The 6449-nt window shown below is 35.0% G+C and overlaps 1 long non-coding RNA gene across 1 annotated transcript; it reads left to right on the top strand.

The window, feature by feature from the left end:
• Positions 1-3454: 3454 nt before the first annotated feature.
• LOC109365411 lies at positions 3455-6224 on the top strand. The gene is made up of 3 exons (XR_004158892.1): positions 3455-3579; positions 3754-3909; positions 5065-6224. It is a non-coding gene; the product is annotated as an uncharacterized LOC109365411 (long non-coding RNA).
• The last annotated feature ends 225 nt before the right edge of the window (positions 6225-6449 follow it).

Genomic DNA, 6449 nt, shown 5'->3' with positions numbered 1-6449 from the left:
AACAAAACAAAACAAAACAAAACAAAACAAAAAAAAAAACTTGTTAGGAATCCAGACTTCTGCTGGATCTAAGTCAGGGCTTAAAAGACACCAGGAATTATGAAATGAATGTGAAATCTGTCTTGTGATAGATGATGATTTAATGCTGGTCCAATCATAAGATTGAGACAAGTTAACATGAATTATTCCATATCAGTGAAAATATATCTGACAATTATATAAACAATAACTCTTACCAAACTTAACTATGCTAAAAAAAAGTATGAATACTATATAAAGATAAATGTTTGTTCAGAGAAAGTTAATACTTTTTTTTCATGATTGTTAATGTTTTAAATGTTTTTAGTGTTATTATTTTGTTGATTTTGTATGTTAATTTTTCATTCTGAATAAACTTCATGATAAGAGAGTTTCAGTTTAAAGTTATGTTGCTCACAAAGTGAATAAATTCTTATTGAATAAACAATAAATCTTAGAGTTATTTTAAAAGACTTCATATTTTTAGGAGAGAATATTTTAAGTGATGCCAGTCTCTTCACTTTAATATGTCCAGAACTGTCCACAATAAATTTATGTCCAAGTGACCTAAAAACTGAAAGATGGAGGAGAATGCTCATATAAAAATTGCTACACTAAGCAAATATATACACAATGTACACACACAGTATATATACAATTTAAGGGATGCTTTAAATATTTTATATGTATGTGTATTTAGGATATCCATTTAAGGTGATCTTCTCATATATCTGAACCTATGTTTTCACTTGTTGAAAGTGAAAGTTGAAATAGATGTATCTTATTCTATGCTCGTTGGATTGTTTTCTGCACGCTTATTAGACTGTCTTGGGTACATTTTGGCTGCAACCCTCAGCAGCATTATAGCCTAAATTTTTATTGCAATAGTGTAGGAAGCAGCTAATCAAAAGTGATTAAGTGAAAAAGTGAAAAAGAGACAGAAGCCTGTAGAATAGAATAGAAAGACACCTGCAAAATGAAAATAATATCTCTACAGGTCATTTAGAAATGTAGCATAGATGCTCAGTAAAAGTTTTAAAAATCTGCAATGTTAGGTTGTTGTCTTTTCATATATTGAACTGTGTTTTTTCTTGAATTGTCTTACTGTGACTTTTAAAAAGTCATACAGGTTTGGTGTATTTCAACTGTAAGTAGAAGTTAACTTAGGAGAGCCATCGTGAAAAGATTAATCATTGGATTTCAAATCTAGAATGTTATTCTCCATCTTAATAATGGCACAAAACTTCATCTATCCAGGTGGCAGATTTTGTCTATGTTTGGACACTTTCTCCAGCTGGTATCACAACATGCGTATTGGTTTATTATATGTTCACATCTGATTTCAAATCCCAGCCACCAGAAGCACTAGTAAGTCTAGGGAAAATAAATAAAATTACTTGAATTCTCAAGGGACAAGTTTCCAAAGACCTAAAAAAAGACTTTTCTTTTGCTAGGAGAAAAACCTCAATAATTCATTAGTTCATTGGTCAATGTTTTCTGAATATTTTAAGGTACTGGGATGCACAATTCTCTAGTGAATATGACTAGAAATACTGACCAGCTTAAAAAGTACTCTTGATTCCAGTAGATGTTTACTTCCTAAGACCAAATCATGGAGCAAGCATCTTCTGGTAAAATTGAATTTCAGCAAAACTTAAAAGAGTAATCAAATTTATGAACTTCAAAAATGTGTATGATATGTCAAAAGACTTTATTCTTTTGATCAAAACACCTGGAGTTTTTTCCCAATGAAGAGGGCATGAAGAAACTCATGGAGATGACAAATTAATGGTCTTTATGCTGTCGTATGTTATCTAAACTGTGTATTAAAGACTCTTTGTTCATTTTCTCAAATGACATCTGTCTCAATATCCATGCTTGACCATTATCAGAATTAAATGCATATTGAATACTATACTTAAGGCAGCTTCATCTTCAGGCAAGGACAAATAAAATGATACCTAATGTTTTAATCTTGCTTAATATGCCCCTTGCCAATCATTTTTAAGTGTATTTAAATCTTAAGATATTTTGATACTTACTACCCTGAGATTTTACAAATCTTTACAAAAAAATCAACTTGCTGCCAATTTCTCAATAATCTAGCTGGCTGAGCATGAAGTAAACACATTTGCATGTTCCATGTTATTTTATTTGATGACTGATGAAAGCAGCCCTGCAGAGAAGGACTTGTGCGTCCTGGTGAATGAAAATTTGGACACAAGCCAGTAGTGTCTGCTTGCAGACCAGAAGGCCAGCAGTATCCTGTGCTGTACAAAAAGAAGGGTGGCCTATAGAGAGAGGAAGGGAATTTTTTCCCTCTACTCTGCCCTTGCAAGGCCCCATCTGGTGTACTAAGTCCAGGTATGGGGTCCCAAGTACAGAAAGGTTGTGGAGCTGTTGGAGTGGATCCAGAGGAGGTCATGAAGATGATCAAAGTGCTGGAGTACCTCTTTTATGAAGATAGTTTGAGGGAACAGGGCTTGTTTAGCTTGGAGAAGAGAAGTCTCCAGGGAGACCTCACAGTGGTCTTGCAGTACTTGCAGGGATCTTGCAAGCAGGAGGGGGACAGAATTTTTACACAGTCTGACAGTAATAGGGCAAAGGAGAATGGCTTTGAACTAAAAGAGGGGAGATTTAGGTTAGATGTTAGGCAGAAATTTTTTAGTCAGAGCATGGTGAGGTGCTGACATAGGCTGCCCAGAGAAGCTGTGGATACTGCAACCCTGTAGGTGTGTATGGGAACTGCTGAGTCATGGCCTGAACCTCCGATTGATCACCTGAGTTGAGCAATGAGTCAGGAAATTCACCTGTGCTGCCGGAAGGGGTGGAGCCTGGCTGCACTCCTCCTAGACCCATTTAAGAGCTGGCTACCACTAGGGAAGGTTCTCTTCTGGAGATTCACTCTGCTGGAGTTTGGTAAGTGAGCTCAGGATATGGGTAAGCTTTCTATCTATTCTCTTTTTGTTATTATAATCTGCTTTGCCTAATTCTCTTGGTTATTTTGTAATTATAACATCTTAATATTCATTGATTATACATGGTGTTTATGGTCAGGTTGGATGGGATCCTTGACAGCCTGATGTAGTGGTTGGCAACATTGCCTGTGGTAGGGGGGGTGGAGCTCTATGATGTTTAAAGTCTCCTTCAACATAATAAATTCTATTATTCTATAACCAACTTCAAAATGCTTTAACCTGTTATGATTAAATTATGTTGTACCACAGCAGACATGAAATTGTCTGCTGCGAGGAAAGGGTTATATTGTTGTTGTCTCTTGTTGTTGTTTATTTGTTTTTATTATAAACTGACTTGTTGTCATCTACTTTACCATGAACTTTCCTAGTTTTGACCTTCCACACTATTACACTATCAATTCAGACCTATTTTCCAAAAAAAGAGGAAATAAGACGTTTTACCCTGCTGTCTAGGAAAGAGAAAGCCACGAAGCAGCACTTTGTAGAGAAGCGCCCTCTCTGGAGCTTCAGTAGTGTGCAACTGACATTGAATACTGCCAACAAAACACCTGCTATTTGGCTTAACAAAACCTGCACTCACTAGGTACTCAGATAAGTAAATATGCACTTTTACTGTATGGATGATATTTTTTTCAGTCTGCAAAATATTCAGTTTCAAGATGTAGTGGGATTTGTTTAATTCTGTTAAAGTTATCAACATTTTAATTTCCCTCTATTCTCCTATATGCTATTTTCTGAAAACTGCATATTTTGGCAGAGATTAATGAATCTGCTACAGAGGAGCAAGAAGCCCTAGGTGACTCGTTTACCCTTCCCCAGTAGGGTATCAGCTGCCAATTGCCCCCACTCTGTGATGGCTTGTCCTTCTTCTCACCTTGTCATCAAGCCAAGACTGCACGCTGTAGGAGCACAGGTAAGCATCTGCCTCTCTAATCTCTGCCAACAGCTCTCCATTATCAGCTGCCAGGGGTGCTTCAAAGAACTGTGCACAACTTTCTCCAGATGCATACACCAAGTGCTTTTAAGTCTACAGCAAATTCTGCCTTTGCAACAGAGGGAAGTCTCAAATGTCAAATATTTTTCCAGAGTTTCATTTCAACTCACCATGAAACACAATGTAAGTTTGTGCACTTTTTTCCCCATCTTAACTAGCATATATTCTCAGATCGACTAAGTGCACAAATTCCATAAAAATAATAGAAATATCTTTCCTTATGAAATAATCTTTGCAACGCAAAATTAAAATGATAAAATAGTGGCCATTGGTTGTCTTTAAGGTATTATTCATTCATTAATTCCTTTGATAAATGGAGAATAATCCCTAACTGTAGATCATAATTTATTGCAGAAATTGAGAAAAACAATCATCCAAACTGTTTTATTGGTCTGTGATCATGTAAAAGTAAATGCTTCTGTTTTTCTTTCTATTTTCCTGAAGTTCTATTAACTTAATCCAAGTATGTGATTCATTAACTGCAAACAGCTATGCAAAATAAAGGTTTTTTTTTTTTAAATATTAAAGTTCTAAAATAAATTCAAGCAGCTCCTCCTGTAATAACAACAAATTCTCAAAACCTAACAATCAAAACCAAGAATACTCAAGTGATCAGAACACTTTAATTGTTTTCTGCTGCAGTTCTTAGCTTCAACCTGTCAGGGACTGAGGAACAGAATATCTTAAATTATATTTGAATGAGCATATACAAATGAAAAGAAGCCTGAGGAACAACCTGATTTCAGTGCCTGTCTTCCAGGAAAAAATCAAATTTAAGTAATAGTTTACTTTTCCAAACCTAAATGTTATGCTGTTCTTCAAAAGCTGAATTAAGCCTCTTCTTGAATGAAGGAGACTTTAGAAGTACTTGTGCAAGAATATGAGAATGTTCTATATTTCAGTCACCAAAGAGTCTTTGACTTAGCAGTTTTTCTCGTTATATGAGGGCTGCTCTGTAAATACCCTTCATTTTATTATGTTGACCCACAGTATCATAAGCCGATGATGATGGTATGGCAGTAGAAGACAAACCTTCTCACCAATATTCCATTACATTTTGTTGCTGTGTGGCAGATGGCAGTGGAGGGGCACTGAACAAAATTGTCTGACATGGAAGTGCGGATGAAGCAAAGGTGTGACATTGAATTCCTCCATGCAGAAAAGATTGCACCCAGTAATATTCATCAGTGCTTGTTGATCATTTATGGAGACCAAACAGTGGATGTTAACACAGTGAGGTGATGGGTGGTGCATTCCAGCAATTGTGATAGCACCATGAAAGACAAGATAGATTCCAAACAGCCAAGGAGATTTTTACAAGCATGGCATGCAGACCATTGCTGGTGAAAGTACAGGGCTAATAATGGTGACTATGTTGAAAAATAGTTTTTTCTTTTCTTTTTTTTTTTTAGCTGAGTATTCACTCTATTAAATAGCATTAACATAATCTTTTGATGTAGTTTTGATGAAAATAAATAAGAAGCATTACTCTTAAAGTGGCCTATGTATAATATAAAACATTGTCTGTTATTATCATTGCTTCTTATCAAATGGCCAATCACACTATAATTATAGATTGTATCATCTTGATGCTACACATACATTTGGACAGCAATTTTTCAGACTTTTTTTTTTATAGTCAGTATGATTGTTCACGTTCAATAAAAACTTTTAGTTACTGAAAGCATCAAGATGTGTGGCAAAAGCACAGATGCATGAAGTATTTTCCTTGGAGGAGTTCTAAGGTTTTCACTACTTGGCAAAATGATCTGAGTCCATCTTTCTGAAATAGTTGATGAAATCTTTTTTGTTTGTTTTTTGTAGTAGTAGTAGTAGTAGTAGTAGTAGTAGTAGTAGTAGTAGTAGTAGTAGTAGTATGGTGGCCTTGAGCAGAAGTGCAGAGGCTGTCAGAATTTGCCCCAGCTTCTAATTATAGGTTTTTTTACAGTGTGCTGAGATAAAGTGTCATGTAAATATTGTGCATATGCAACTTTTTTTTTCACTTGGAAGAAAGCCATTCTTTGGGAAACTTTACAGCAACAACATAGGATGAATAAATATTTCCTCAAATATTCCTACTTCACGTAATTTGCAAAGATAAAAAGGTAAATCCACCTGCCTTCCAATTTAATTGCTTTAAACAAAATACTCATTTATTACTAATTTATTATTGTGAATATGCAACTATACTTGAAGCATGTTTAAAATAGTTTTACCGCTTTCTCGCTAGGCATATTTTCTCTTTGGTCAAAATTAAAAAATGATTTTCAGTAAAAAATTCTACCCTGTCTGCATGTTCTGAATGAAATAATTCTCATTACATTTCAAAAATCTCAAAATTCTTATCTCAAATTTGAATTTATTTCCTGCAGAAATGCTTTAGCAAAGATAGGTAGCCAGGTGTAAAGTCTCTGATAGAGAAGTCTCTGATAGAGACATCTATATGGATATATGATTTC

This window comes from Meleagris gallopavo, chromosome 1 (genome assembly GCF_000146605.3).
Source record: "Meleagris gallopavo isolate NT-WF06-2002-E0010 breed Aviagen turkey brand Nicholas breeding stock chromosome 1, Turkey_5.1, whole genome shotgun sequence".
In the NCBI taxonomy this organism is placed as follows: Eukaryota; Metazoa; Chordata; class Aves; order Galliformes; family Phasianidae; genus Meleagris; species Meleagris gallopavo.
This window is presented reverse-complemented; position numbering and strand designations above follow the sequence as displayed.